The sequence below is a fragment of the Nycticebus coucang genome, chromosome 7 (genome assembly GCF_027406575.1).
Source record: "Nycticebus coucang isolate mNycCou1 chromosome 7, mNycCou1.pri, whole genome shotgun sequence".
NCBI classification, from domain to species: domain Eukaryota; kingdom Metazoa; phylum Chordata; class Mammalia; order Primates; family Lorisidae; genus Nycticebus; species Nycticebus coucang.
Genome location: NC_069786.1, coordinates 30,142,973 through 30,159,284, shown reverse-complemented (window position 1 = coordinate 30,159,284; position 16,312 = coordinate 30,142,973). Strand labels below are relative to the sequence as shown.

General features: G+C 36.9%; 1 protein-coding gene across 1 annotated transcript in view; it reads right to left on the bottom strand.

Annotated features, from left to right (window-relative positions):
* The window catches only part of THSD7B (thrombospondin type 1 domain containing 7B), a 1,036,041-nt gene that overhangs the window by 248,050 nt on the left and 771,679 nt on the right, over positions 1-16,312 (bottom strand). The window lies entirely within an intron of this gene.

Here is a 16,312-nt window from a genome sequence, read left to right as displayed (position 1 = left end):
TCTCAATTAACTGCAAAAGTATCTATTTCCTGTTGTACATACCTATATAATGTCTTCTGTTTCATTTTAGGCAAAAACTATAAATGTAATGGTATGCCACTCTCATTATCAGGTTATGATAGATGGAAAAAGAGAAAGAACTTACAGATATAATTAATATGCCAAATAGTCCATCAGTTTGTGTTAATCAAAAGGAGATTACCACGGGTGGGCTTCACTTAATCCAGTAAAAACTCTTAAAAGAGGGCCTGGTCCTCTTTTCTAGAAAGAGAACTTCTCCAGCTGGTTTTAAAGAAGCAAATAGTTATGCTATAAAATGCCAGTGGAGTGGCCACATGGCAGGGTGTTGTGAGTGGCCTTTGGAACCTGAGGGCAGCCCAGGGGGGGTCTGCTAGCAAGAAAAGAATGACCTTAGTATTATAGCTGCATAGAGATGAATTCTGCAAAAAGGAAGCTCAGAAGAGGCACATTCTCCAGTCAAAACTCTGTTGAGATTGCAATTTGGCCCATGCCTTGATTGTAACTTGATGAGATCTGAGCCGAGAATTTAGAGAAGCCAGGCCTGAACTCCTGACCCATGGGAATTGTGAGAATGATGGTTGCATTGAGCCTGTGGTAATTTGTTATCCAGGAATTAAAAAAAAATAAGAAATTATCTAAAATAAAAAAAATCCCAAGTTATCATGGACCCTTCTTATTAATTATACACTTACATTAATAAGTGTCATAAATACTTATATTGGAACACCACAAATAGGTCCCCTAATCTACCATTCTTTTGTCAGTCCCTAGTTCAAGATCTCACCATTTCTGACCAGAATGATATAATGTTCTCTCCACCTAGTCTCCCTTTTCCCTAATTGTTCCTTTTTGGTATCTGTCAATTACTTTAAGGGTAAAGATATTCTAAAATATGTAATAATTCATATTACTCCTCTTCTTAAAAATCTTTGCAGAGGAGAGATTAAAGATGGTGGCCAAGTAACAGCTTCCCTGCAACTGGGCATGGTGCGTCTGGGGAGATAAGACTCCAGGCATCTATGGCTGGTGGGATCTGCCTATAATCATCCCTTTGAGGATACAGGGAGTCAGAAAGGGACTTCTGGACTCCAAGAGGAGGACAAAAACAGTGGGAAACTGGCAAGTGGTTGCATGTGTTCGAACAACCTAATCACGCAGGCAACCATAAGTACAAGTAGCAGTGAGACTGAAAACCAGAAAGGACTTACCTGTGAACTGTTTTGGTGTTTTTAGACGTGGCACTCAGTTAAACTGCCTTGGGGAGAGCTTGAGCAGGAGTGTGGAGAACTTTGGGCATTGTCTGGGGTCCCAGACAGAGCCACTGAGCTGGGCTGCAGGCAGCCATTGTCAGAGAACTGCCCTGGCAAGCTCCGCCCTAAGGGTCCCAGAGCAAGGATCGGGCAGGACCTAGTAACCTAGTGACTGAGCTGCCTAAAGGCAGGGACTGAGCTGCCTTACAGCTTTAACCCTCAGGGGCAGAGTTGGTTTTGGCACACTGGAGGCTCGGGTTCTTGCCCTAGGTAGAGTGCCGTGCTGTCACAGCTCATAGCAACCTCAAATCCCTGGGCTTGGCGCCGCCCGGACCTCCATAAGATCTGAGCTGCGACCCCGCACCAACCGGGCCTCCGCATGCCCTGTCCAGGAACTGCGGGAGCCATGCAACCCTGCGTCCTCCCTCCTGCGTCCTCCCAGCCTCCACACTGGCCCGCTCATCTGGCCAGGGATACTGGTAGCCGTGTGCCCTCTGGAGCCCTCCCGGCCTCTGCGCAGAGCCCTTCTCCCAGCCAGAGACTACTGAAGCCTTGGGCTCTCTGTGCCAAAGTCACTGGGTGACAGGTACTCCTAGAATCATGTGCACCACCTCCCGCCCTGTTGCTAGATCCGGGTGTGTCCCATGCCAGAGATGCTTCCACAACCAGAGCTCCTTAGCTAGCGTAGCCCCAGAGGAACTACACAGAGTCACTCCCTACAAAGATCCAGCAATAATAGAGTGATCCCACTGGGGTCTAATCTGGGAGAGACACCTCTCCAACTCTGAGGATGGCCAGAGGCAATGGTGAAAAAAAATCATGAGGCGAAATCAACAGAAAAACTGGCAGTTTGAATAATCAGAGTAGATCAACTCCCCCAAGGATCAATTGGGCAGAAACAGCACAAGATCCCATGCACAAACAAATAGCAGAGATGTCAGAAATTGAATTCAGAATCTAGATAGCAAATAAGATTGAATTAGAACTCCAAGCAGTAACCCAAAAGATATCTCAAGAATTCAACAAATTCAAAGACCAAATGACCAAAGCTTTTGACACATTGAGAAAAGAAGTTGCATCCCTCAAAGATCTGAGAAACACAGTAGAATCCCTCAGTAACAGAATGGAGCAAGCAGAAGAAAGGATTTCTGACATTGAAGACAAAGTTTTCGAACGCTCCCAACTCTCAAAGAGGATGAAAATGGAGGGCAAAAAGAGATCACTCTCTCAGAGAGCTCTGGGATAATTCGAAGAAAACCAATATTTGTCATATAGGGATCCCTGAAAGAGACGAAGTGGCTTCACAAGGCACAGAGTCTCTTCTCCATGAGATTATGAAGGAGAACTTTCCAGACACACCAAGAGATTCTGAAATTCAGATAACAGACAGTTTCAGAACTCCAGCATGACTCAACCCAAATAAGACATCTCCCAGACACATCATAATCAATTTCACTAAAGTTAATATGAAGGAGAAAAATCTGAAAGCTGCCAGACGAAAGAAAACCATTACCTATAAGGGGAAGAATATTAGAATAACTGCAGATCTCTCTGCTGAAACCTTTCAAGCTAGAAGAGGATGGTCATCGACTTTCCATCTCCTAAAACGAAATAACTTTCAACCCAGGATCCTAAACCCAGCAAAACTGAGTTTCATTTATGATGGAAAAATTAAATACTTCAATGACATTCACATGTTGAAGAAATGTGCCATAACTAAACCAGCTCTCCAGGATATTCTCAGACCTATCCTTCATAAATACCAACGTAATCCTCCACCACAAAAGTAAACTCACCCAGAAAATTTTGATCAAATTCCAACTTCCACAGTCGCAAAAGGATTAAAAATGTCCACCGGACTCTCGAAAGGCTTACCAATATTCTCAATTAATGTGAATGGTTTAAACTGTCCTCTAAAGAGGTACAGGTTGGCTGACTGGATACAAAAACTCAAGCCAGATATCTGCTGCATACAAGAATCGCATCTTATATTAAAAGACAAATATAGACTCAAGGTGAAGGGATGGTCATCTATATTCCAGGCAAATGGAAAGCAGAAAAAAGCAGGCATTGCAATCCTGTTCACAGACGCACTACGCTTTAAACCAACCAAAATAATTAAGGATAAGGATGGACACTTCATAATTGTTAAAGGTAATACTCAATATGATGAGATCTCAATTATTAATATCTATGCACCCAACCACAATGCACCTCAATTTATAAGAGAAACTCTAACAGACATTAGCAACTTGATTTCCTCCACTTCCATAGTAGTTGGAGATATTAACACCCCTTTAGCAGTCCTGGATAGATTTTCCAAAAAGAAGCTAAGCAAAGAAATCTTAGATTTAAACTTAACCATTCAACATCTGGACTTAACAGACATCTACAGAACATTTCATCCCAACAAAACTGAATACACATTCTTCTCGTCAGCCCTCGGAACATACTCCAAAATTGATCACATCCTAGGCCACAAATCTAACCTCAGCAAATTAAAAAAAATAGAAATTATTCCTTGCATCTCCTCAGACAATCAAGGAATAAAAGTTGAACTCAATAACAACAGGAGCCGGCACACTCATACAAGAACATGGAAGCTAAACAACCTTATGCTGAAGGCTAGATGGGTTATAGACGAGATTAAGAAGGAAATCACCAAATTTTTGGAACAAAATAACAATCAAGACACGAATTACCAGAACCTCTGGGATACTGCAAAGGCAGTCCAAAGAGGGAAATTTATAGCACTGCAAGCCTTCCTCAAGAAAATGGAAAGAGAGGAAGTTAATAACTTAATGGGACATCTCAAGCAACTGGAGAAGGAAGAACACTCCAACTCCAAACCCAGCAGAAAAAAAGAAATAAGCAAAATCAGAGCAGAACTAAATGAAATTGAAAAAAAAAGAATTATACAACATCAATAAATCCAAAAGTTGGTTTTTTGAAAAGATCAATAAAATAGATAAACCTTTGGCCAACCTAACCAGGAAAAAAAGAGTAAGATCTCTAATTTCATCAATCAAAAATGGTAAGGATGAAATAACAACAGACCCCTTGGAAATTAAAAAAATCCTTAACGAATACTACAAGAAACTCTACTCTCAGAAATATGAAAATCTGGAAGAAATCGACTAATACCTGGAAGTATGCCACCTACCAAGACATAGCCAGAACGAAGTGGAAATGTTCTGAAATAGCATCAACTATACAAAATCTCCCTAAAAAGAAAAGCCCAGGACCAGATGTCTTTATGTTAGAATTCTCCCAAACCTTTAAAGAAGAACTAGTACCTATACTACTAAACCTCTTCCAAAATATAGAAAAAGAAGGAATATTACCCAACACATTCTACGAAGCAAACATCACCTTGATACCCAAACCAGGGAAAGACCCAACAAGAAAAGAAAATTATAGACCAATATCACTAATGAATATTGATGCTAAAATACTCAAAAAGATCCTAACAAACAGAATCCAGCAACACATCAAACAAATTATACACCATGACCAAGTGGGATTTATACCAGGGTCTCAAGGCTGGTTTAATATACATAAATCTATAAATGTAATTCAACACATAAACTAAAAACTAAGGACCATATGATTCTTTCAATTGATGCAGAAAAAGCTTTTGATAATATCCAGCATCCCTTCATCATCAGAACACTTAAGAAAATTGGTATAGAAGGGACATTTTAAACTAACACAGGTCATCTACAGCAAACCCACAGCCAATATCGTATTAAATGGAGTTAAATTGAAATCATTTCCACTTAGATCAGGAACCAGGAAAGATTGCCCATTGTTTCCATTGCTCTTTAACATTGTAATGGAAGTTTTAGCCATTGCAATTGGGGAAGAAAAGGTTATCAAGGGTATCCATATAAGGTCAAAAGAGATCAAACTTTCACTCTTTGCAGATGATATGATCGTATATCTGGAAAACATTAGGGATTCTACTACAAAACTTTTAGAAGTGATCAAGGAATACAGCAATGTCTCGGCTACAAAATCAACACCCATAAATCTGTAGCCTTTATATATACCAACAATAACCAAGCCAAAAAAACAAAGACTATTCCTTTCACAGTAGTGCCAAAGAAGATGAAATATTTGGGAGTATACCTAACAAAGGACGTGAAAGATGACTACAAAGAGAACTATGAAACATTAAGAAAAGAAATAGCTGAAGATGTTAACAAATGGAAAAACATACCATCCTCATGGCTGGGAAGAATCAACATTGTTAAAATGTCCGTACTACCCAAAGCAATATATAATTTTAATGCAATTCCTATTAAATCTCCATTGTCATATTTCAAAGATCTTGAAAAATAATACTTTGTTTTATATGGAATCAGAAAAAACGTCGAATAGCCAAAACATTACTCAGCAATAAAAACAAAGCAGGAGGAATCACACTACCAGACCTGAGACTGTACTATAAATCCATAGTGATCAAAACAGCATGGTACTGGAACAAAAGCAGAGAAGTAGATGTCTGGAACAGAATAAAGAACCAAGAGATGAACCCAGCTACTTACCGTTATTCGATCTTTGACAAGCCAATTAAAAACATTCAGTGGGGAAAAGATTCCCTATTTAACAAATGGTGCTGGGTGAACTGGCTGGCAAACTGTAGAAGATTGAAACTGGACCCACACCTTTCACCATTAACTAAGATAGATTCTCACTGGATAAAAGATTTAGACTTAAGACATGAAACTATAAAAATACTTGAAGAAAGTGCAGGGAAATCTCTTGAAGGAATTGGCCTGGGTGAATATTTTATGAGGAGGACTCCCCAGGCAATTGAAGCAGTATCAAAAATACACTACTGGGACCTGATCAAACTAAAAAGCTTCTGCACAGCCAAGAACATAGTAAGTAAAGCAAGCAGACAGCCCTCAGAATGGGAGAAAATATTTGCAGGTTATACCACTGATAAAAGTCTAATAACCAGAATCCACAGAGTACTCAAACATATTAGCAAGAAAATAAGATGTGACCCCATCTCAGGGTGGGCAAGGGACTTGAAGAGAAACTTCTCTAAAGAATACAGACACACAATCTATAAACACATGAAAAAAAGCTTATCATCCTTAATCATCAGAGAAATGCAAATCAAAACTACTTTGAGATATCACCTAACCCCAGTAAGAGTAGCCCACATAACAAAATCCCAAAACCAGAGATGTTAGCATGGATGTGGAGAAAAAGGCACACTTCTACAGTGCTGTTGGGAATGCACACTAATATGTTCCTTCTGGAAGGATGTTTGGAGAATACTTAGAGACCTAAAAATAGACCTGCCATTCAATCCTATAATTCCTTTATTAGGTTTATACCCAGAAGACCAAAAGTCACAATATAACAAAGACATCTGTACCAAAATGTTTATTGCAGCCCAATTCATAATTGCTAAGTCATGGAAGAAGCCCAAGTGCCCATCGACCGACGAATGGACTAGCAAATTGAGGTACGTATATAGCATGGAATATTATGCAGCCTTTAAAAAAATGGAGACTTTACCTCTTTCATGTTTACATGGATGGGGCTGGAACATATTCTTCTTAGCAAAGTATCTCAGGAATGGAAGAAAAATTATCCAACGTACTCAGCTCTACTATGAAGCTAAATTATAGTTTTCACATGAAGACTATAACCCAACTATAGCACAAGACTATGGAGAAAGGGCCAAGGAAGGGGAAAGGATGTGAGAGGTTTTGGTGGAGGGAGGATAATGGGTGGGACCACATCTATGGTGCATCTTAATGTATACAGCTATGATTTAACAACAAAAATAAATAAATTAAAAAAAAATCTTTGCGGATTATCCATTGATTTTAATATAAAATGCCAACCCATTTTGCAAAAATGGTAAGATTCTTATGAGAGGCTTCTAAGTAATGGTTTTTGACCTTGTTTGTAAAATATAACTCAATTGCCTAGGATGTACCACAAACCAATTCCACCTGAATATAAAAGCATGGGACCCACGTATGGGTGGTTTTTAAACATCCCTAAATGATTCCAGTAGATAGTCAAAGCTGAGTATCACTTCCCTAACTTGTTTTCCCTCATGCCCTTCCTGCTTTTCTTTTTTTCTTCTCTTTTCAAGGTATTAGTACTATCCTCACTATGTGCTTTATTGGACAGAGCACAACCCCCCCAAAAGGATTTTTTCTTCCTGCTCTTCTATCTTGATTTTTAACTATGCAAACTACCACAATTGCTCCAATAATGGTTATATCTTTGCTCACAAAAACTGAATTCTTTTTCCAGAGAGCTTAGCCTCTCTGGTTTATTACTCAACCACTCTCCTGCCAATATGGCTGACCATCCATCCTGTGTTCTTCTGCCACACAAAGCTGGCAAAGCTTCAGACAGAGATCAGTCTAACTGTCTTCCCTGTCTGTGCTTAAAACAAGACTACACAAAGAGGAAGAACATACTAATATCACACTGGCAACACTTCAACAGATTTTTCATATTGCCTGCTCATTCTTCTGAGTTTTTTATTCCTCAGTCTCATGCAGCATAACAGCTCTTTAAAAACCTTCTCCATCTATTTTCATACTTCTAAGAACTCATCTCTCTTCCTGGAAAAAAAGAAAGAAATAGATGAGAACCCCATCAATGTCCTTTGATTATATCTGTATGCATTCCCATCATTTTTCTACTCTCTTCATATGAAAATGAAAAAGGTATCCATTTTCCTGTATAAGGCACATTATTCTCCTCCACCTGATATCTCTCCAGGTCTTCAGCTCTTTCTCTCCTCCCTCCACACATAACATTTCCCTTAGATTATACTGGGCTCATTAAAAAATTCCCAATAGTACTCATTGACAAGAGAGAATATACCAAATCTAAGAGTTTTCAGGAAAGATCCTTTTGGAATAGAAAAAAAAAATTGCTTTAATTGAGATAGTTAAAAGAATAATTCTCTATTGTTTGATATAATTTTAGTTCTATAGTCAGTTCTAAGAGCTTTGATCACCAATTCAGTATTAGGTACAGGGTAAGAACTGTATAAAGGGCTAAAGAGAGGTCATAAGCATTATTTAATTTTGCGTTATTTACTTAATAAACTGAGTCACAAAATGCTTTCATTAGCTAGCAAATGAAAAAAGTATGGCTAGAAATTAGGAGGAATTCATCTCATGGCATTCATGCTTCACATATGTAAATGTGAAATTTCTAAAGATTTCATATAAATAAACTTTAAATATTTGAGTGTCTATATAAACCATATTTTAAACCAGGTTTTGAATTAAATGTCTTGAATGAGATTTTAAATCATTCTCATCTATACTTTCATATTGAGGGATTTTAATTAGCAAGCCTCTAGTAATACTTTCTTTTCCTTTACCCATGATAAGAAGTAAACCCAGAGGATCGCCATGAAAGTCAAGGTTATAAATTCAATGTGTATAAAATAATTTTGAAATTCAACAGGGTTAAGCAACAGTGACATTTATTTTTCAGAAAAACTTTTTTCATGCTAGAGTATACCCCAAAGGAATGTCCACAGTGAGAAATATTAATAATTGCATATTCTTATACCTATGCCACACTTGAAAGGATTAGTTTTATCCACATACTTAATATTTACACTTTTGGGCAACAAAATATGATCAAATATGACTATCTACAAGGTTAACCTGTCATGTGAGAATTCTAATTTTTGACTATAGAAGTCTCACTAAAGTTTTAAAAACTCATTTCAGTAAAATACACCAAAGAGTAGCTGATCTCATTTAGGTAACATTTCACTGATAACATTTACAAATCTAATTGCTGTTAAAAAGTTTTTCTACCAAAAGTATTTTGTACTACAATTTATATGCACAATACATTGCTTTGACCACCACATTATTTGACGTGGGGACGGTTTAGTGTTCTATTTTAGTTATTTATGTGTGTATAAAATTAGGTGTGAGGTAGTCATTACAGAATTATCAGTAGAGCACATATCCAACATTGTAATTTTGTAAACCATACACATTGTACATAGTAGGTGCTCAAAAATATTCTATTATAGATAAATATGGATTGAATAGAAGTAATTAACTTTATCTCTATTCATTTTATAACCAGAGATATTTATTTAATGACCTGCCAAATAGAATTGAAACCCAGGGACCTAGAAATGACAGTTTCAATCTATATCATTAATTTCCAATACGAAATCTTTCGGTTAGAGGAATGGAGATAAGTTTAAACACAGTTTTCTGAATGAAGTGGTCTCATTAATGAAAGATCTTCCCAGCATTTTACTTTGTGTTCATTTTTTTCTCTCCATGATTCAAATAGAAACACATTTTTCTCCTAATAAGATTTCATTTTGGAGATGTAAAATTAAGCCTAAGAAAATAACCTAGATTAATTTACTTATGTTTTCTTACTAAATAAAGTAACAACATACTTCTTCCTGGACAGTCCATGTTCTATTTACTGATGCTTTGCTCAAATAATAAAAACTCAGAACTAAAAATAACACAGGGGTTAAAAGTGCTGGATAAGCTAAGAGGTGGTTGAAATCTTATAAGTTAAAATGGTACCTTTTCTTCATTTATCAGTATTTAAAGATCTATTTTTTATTTTTTAATTTTAATTTTTGGATACATTAACAGTTGCATATATTTATGAGGTAACGTGATATTTTCATATAACCAAACAAAGTATAATGGTCAAATCTGGCTAACTGGAATATCTATCTCAAACATTTACACTTTTTTTTGTTTTCGAGACTGAATCTCACTTTGTCCCCATCAGTAGAGTGCTGTGAGGTCTCTGCTCACAGAAACCTCAAACCCTTGGACTTAAGTGATTCACTTGCCTTGGCCTCCCAAGTAGCTGGGACTACAGGTGCCCACTACAACATCTGGCTATTTTTAGAGAGGAGGTCCTGCTTTGGCTCAGGCTGGTCTCAAATCTGTGAGTTCAGGCAATCTACCCACCTCAGCCTCCCAGGGTGCTAGGATTACAAATGTGACTCAGGGCACCCAGCCAGCCTTATTTTGTGTGTGTTGAGAACATTCCGTATTTCTACTTCTAGCTATTTTGAAATATACAATGAATTACTGTTAGCCATAGATTCCTTACTGTGCTATCAAACACCAGATCTTATGCTATCTATCTAACTGTATTTTTGTACTCATTAACCAACTTGTCTTCTTTACCCTTCCCCCCAAAAGCTTTCCAACCTCTGGTAACCACTATTCAATTCACTCCCTCCTTGAGATCAATTTTTCAGCTCCCACATACGAGTGAGAGAATGTGATATTTGTCTCTGTGCCTGGTTTATTTCACTGAACATAATGACCTCCAGTTCTATCCATGTTGCTGAAATGAAAAGATCTCATTCTTTTTTTTATGACCACATAATACTTCATTCTGAATACACACTGCATTTTCTTTATCTGCCCATCAACTGATGGATACTTAGGTTGATTCTGTATCTTGGCTATCGTGAATAGTGCTGTCAGAACATGGAAGTGCAAATATCTTTTCTATATACTGATTTCCTCTTTGGGGGTGGGGGGTATATACCCAGCAGTGAAAATGCATATGGTAGTTCTATTTTTAGTTTTCTGAGAGACCACCATGCTATTTTCCATAATGGCTGTACTAATTTACATTCGCACCAACAGTGTATGTGCATTCACTTTTCTTTGTATCTTTGCTAGCTTTGTTATGGTGTGTCTTTTTGATAATATTCATTTTAACTGGAGTGAGATGATAAATCATAGTGGTTTTGATTTCCAATTCCCTACTGATTAATGATACTGAGCATTTTTTCACTTTCCTGATGGCCACTTGCATATTTTCTTTTGAGAAATGTCTATTCAGATATTTTGCCCATTTTTAAATCTGATTATTTGGTTTTATGCTATTGAGTTATTTGAGTTTCTTATATATTCTAGTTATTAATCTCTTTCTCTCTCTCTCTTTTTTTTTTTTTTGTTTTTTTGAGACAGAGTCTTGCTTTGTTGCCTTGGTAAAGTGCTGTGACATCCTAGCTGACAGCAACCTCAGACTCTTGAGCTCAAGTGATCCTCTTGCCTCACCCTCCCAAGTAGCTGGGATTACAAGTGCCTGCCACAACACCCAGCTATTTTTAAAGATGAGGTCTTGCTCTAGCTCAGGCTGGTCTTGAACTTGTGAGCTCAAGTGATCCGCCTGCCTTGGCCTTCCAGAGTGCTGGGATTACAGGCATGAGCCGCCATGCCCATAGTTATTAATATTTCATTGGATGAATAGTCTGCAAATGTTTTCCCTATTCTGCGGATTGTCAATTATTTCTATTGTTGTGCAGAAGTTTTTTAGCTTGATGTGATCCCATTTGTCAAATTTTGCTTCAGTTGCCTGTGCTTTTGAGGTCTTACCCATGAAATATTTGCCCTGAAGCATTTCCCTGATGTTTCCTTCTAGTAGTTTTATAGTTTTTGGCATTTCATTAGACCTTTAATCCATTTTTCTGTGATTTTTATATATGATGTGAAATAGGGGTCTAGTTTCACTCTTTTCCACATGGATATATAGTTTTCCAATTATACATCTTAATCTTTCCAGTTATACTACTGTAATCTTTCTAATTACACTACTAGAATTTACTTATTTTTCTGTTTAGCAAAAAATGTATCAGCCTAAAAAGTATCTGGTGACTTATGTTAGACTGGTTTAGAGGGTATATTTGTTTGAGAGACATGGGGGAAAAATGAGGACAAATGTTTTGACATTGGTCCAAGAAAGAAAACGACAAGTTAGAACAATACTTTATTAGTAGTATCAAGGTATGAATTGGCAGTGTTAAACATTTATTTTTAGAGTTCAATCATTATATGTAAAAATGTAGATCAAACTCAGTATGTCAGTTTGCCTCAGTGAGTTTATATTTTGACTTGGAAATACTGCTCATGGGCAGGAGGTACATGCTCTCAAAGAAGCTTCCAACCCTGTTTAGGCCTCTGAGGGGCCTAAGAAGGAATAATTGAAAGTGCCTAAATTATTGTTGCCTCCTTTTTAAAAATTTTTGAGTTATTAAAATAAGGCTCTTGAAAATAGCCTGCTACTATTTTTCTCTACTTGTAGAAAAATGTTTTACTGCATCATATAAAAACCCATCAGGATACTGAAAACAATGTTAAATATTACAAAATGATGCTAATGTATTACAAATAACAAAGTATTTCATTTGGGCCCACAATACAATAAGAAATGTAGCTGATCTAGAAGTTGCATAAAGTTCAAGCAATTTATTAACCAGTAAGTTGTCTCAGTTCCTTAAAATTCAGTTTTGTACCAAATTTTTAAATTAAATTTAATTATAGTCAACCACAAAAATCATTTGAGTATCAATCAGTTTCCTTAATTAAAAAGGTTAATTACCAGTAGATTTTATTTTAGTGAATTATTCAAGGTCATCAAGGCAAAAAACTTCATTTGATAGTGAGAGGTAGACAGAGGACTTGAATCCAGACTTGACTGAGATAACCAGCTCACTGTCAAGTAGAAGAGAATTATTATGGTCCTAGAATGTTTTCTTTAGTGCAGGAGTAACAAGATAGAGAATCAACCCTATCTTTGAAATAATTTATATTTTTGAAGTGATCAGTTTTATAAATGTGGGGGGGAAGTCTGGCATATAGTTAAGTACAAGGTATATGACACATTTAATACATACAAATTCTACAACAATTTAAGATAACATGCATAGATGAATTCTGGGTTTAATTGTGTAAGAAATACTTACGAAGTGTATTTATTGTGGTTGACACAGATTTCTGACTAATTGCCAGACCTGAGTCACTTGTTATAACTAAATGTATCAGTGTTAATTTAGTCAAACAACCACATCATTTAAAGAAATGATCTTTTAAATTGAATAATCAGGCTATTTAATCAAAATGGTATCTCCAGTTGTTCACATAAATGAGAGTTTTAGCATTAACTCCCTTGTACTAGTTCCCTCAAGCAGAGAAAAGGTATGATTTTTTTTCTCAGAAGACATTGAGGATTTTAGGGACAAATGGAACAGGAGACATAGAACAATCTGAACTGTTCAATTAGGACTACACATACACAAGTGATTTCTCTCATTACTGCAAATAAGTGCTGTTAAAATTAAAGTGACTGATGCTTTAATCACATAATAAACTTGGCATTTGTAACACTACATTGATAAGCCAAGATTACTGAGTAATTCTTAGAACAGTGGTTTCCAGGGCCTGTATGAAATCCCCTTATTACATTTTCTGCCTTGTGAGAATTCCACCTTAAACTACACCATAGTCTTCGCACTTCACATTCCCTTTAAAGTGGGTCTCTGAGCATGTCTTTCATTCATAATGCTATTCTATTTTTTTATTAAATCATAGCTGTGTACATCAATATGATCATGGGGTACCATACACTTGGTTCATAGACCATTTAACAAATTTTCATCACATTAGTTGACATAGCCCTCCTGGCATTTTCTTAGTTACTTTGCTAGGACATTTACATTCCACATTTACCAAGCCTCACATATACCCTTGTAAGATGCACCACAGGTGTGATCCTTTCAATGCCCCTCCCTCTGCCCACCTCCCCCCTCCCTCCCCACCCTTTCCCCCTTCCCCCTATTCTTAGGTTGTAACTGGGTTATAGCTTTCATGTGAAGGTCCTAAATTAGTTTCATAGTAGGGGTGAGTACATTGGATACTTTTTCTTCTATTCTCGAGATACTTTAGAGAAGAATATGTTCCAGCTCCATCCATGTAAAGAGGTAACGTCTCCATCTTTCTTCAAGGCTACATAGTATTCCATGGTGTACATATACCACAATTTATTAATCCATTCGTGGATCGATGGGCACTTGGGCTTTTTCCATGACTTAGCAATTATGAATTGGGCTACAATAAACATTCTGGTACAAATATCTTTGTTATGATGTGATTTTTGGTCTTCTGGGTATATACCCAGCAGAGGAATTACAGGATTGAATGGCAGATCTATTTTTAGATCTCTAAGTGTTCTCCATATCTCTTTCCAAAAGGAATGTATTAATTTGCATTCCCACCAGCAGTGCAAAAGTGTTCCCTTTTCTCCACATCCACGCCAACATCTCTGGTCTTGGGATTTTGTGATATAGGCTAGTCTCACTGGAGTTAGATGATATCTCAAAGTAGTTTTGATTTACATTTCTCTGATGATTAAAGATGATGAGCATTTTTTCATATGTCTGAAGGTCACGCGCCTGTCTTCTTCAGAGAAGTTTCTCTTCAAATCCCTTGCCCAGACTGCGATGGTATCACTTGTTTTTTTCTTGCTAATGTGTTTGAGTTCTCTGTGGATTCTGGTTATTAAACCTTTGTCAGAGACATAACCTGCAAATATCTTCTCCCATTCTGAGGGCTGTTTGCTTGCTTTACTTACTGTGTTCTTGGCTGTGCAGAAGCTTTTTAGTTTGACCAAGTCCCAATAGTGTATTTTTGAAGCTGCTTCAGTTGCCCGGAGGGTCCTTCTCATAAAAAACTCGCCCAATACAATTTCTTCAAGGGTTTTCCCTGCACTCTCTTCTAGTATTTTTATAGTTTCATGTCTTAAGTTTAAATCTTTAATCCAGTACGAGTCTATGTTGGTTAATGGTGAAAGGTTTCAGTCTTCTACAGGTTGCCAGCCAGTTCACCCAGCACCGTTTGTTAAATAGGGAATCTTTTCCCCACTGAATGTTTTTAATTGGCTTGTCAAAGATTAAATAACGGTAAGTAGCTGGATTCATCTCTTGGTTCTCTATTCCATTCCAGACATCTACTTCTCTGTTTTTGTGCCAATACCATGCTGTTTTGATCACTATCGATTTGGAGTATAGTCTGAGGTCTGGTAGCGTAATTGCTCCTTCTTTGTTTTTGTTTTTGAGTAATGTCTTGGCTATTCAAGGTTTTTTCTGATACCATACAAAACGAAGTATTGTTTTTTCAAGATCTTTAAAGTATGACAGTGGAACTTTAATAGGGATTGCGTTGAAGTTATATATTGCTTTGGGTAGTATGGACATTTTAACAATGTTGATTCTTCCCAGCCATGAGCATGGTATGTTTTTCCATTTATTAACATTCTCAGCTATCTCTTTTCTTAGAGTTTCATAGTTCTCTTTATATGGGTATTTCACGTCCTTTATTAGATAAACTCCCAAATATTTCATCTTCTTTGGCATTACTGTGAATGGGATGGAGTTCTTAATTGTTTTTTCAGCTTGACTAATGTTGGTATATATAAAGGCTACCGATTTATGAATGTTGATTTTGTAACCTCAGATGTTGCTGTATTCCTTGATCACTTCTATGAGTTTTGTAGTAGAGTCCCTAGTATTTTCTAGATATACAATCATATCATCTGTGAAGAGCGAAAGTTTGATCTCTTCTGACCCTATGTGGATACTCTTGATCGCCTTTTCTTCCCTAATTGCGATGGCTAAAACTTCCATTACAATGTTAAAAAGCAATAGAGACAATGGGCAGCCTTGTCTGGTTCCCTATCTAGGTGGAAATGATTCCAGTTTAACTCCATTCAATATGATATTGGCTGTTGGTTTGCTGTTAATGGCCTCTATCAGTTTAAGAAGTGTCCCTTCTATACCAATTTTCTTAAGTATTCTGATCATGAAGGGATGTTGGATGTTATCAAAAGCTTTTTCTGCATGGATTGAGAGAATCATATGGTCTTTGTTTTTTACTTTGTTTATGTGCTGAATTACATTTACAGATTTATGTATATTGAACCAGCCTTGAGACCCTGGGATAAAACCCACTTGGTCATGATGTATAATTTGTTTGATGTGTTGCTAGATTCTGTTAGTTAGGATCTTGTTGAATATTTTTGCATCTATATTCATTAGTGATATTGGTCTATAATTTTCTTTTCTTATTGGGTCTTTTCCTGGTTTGGGGATCAGGGTGATGTTTGCTTCATAGAACGTGTTGGGTAGTCTTCCTTCTTTTTCTACCCTTTGGAACAGGTCGAGTAGTATAGGTACTAATTCCTCT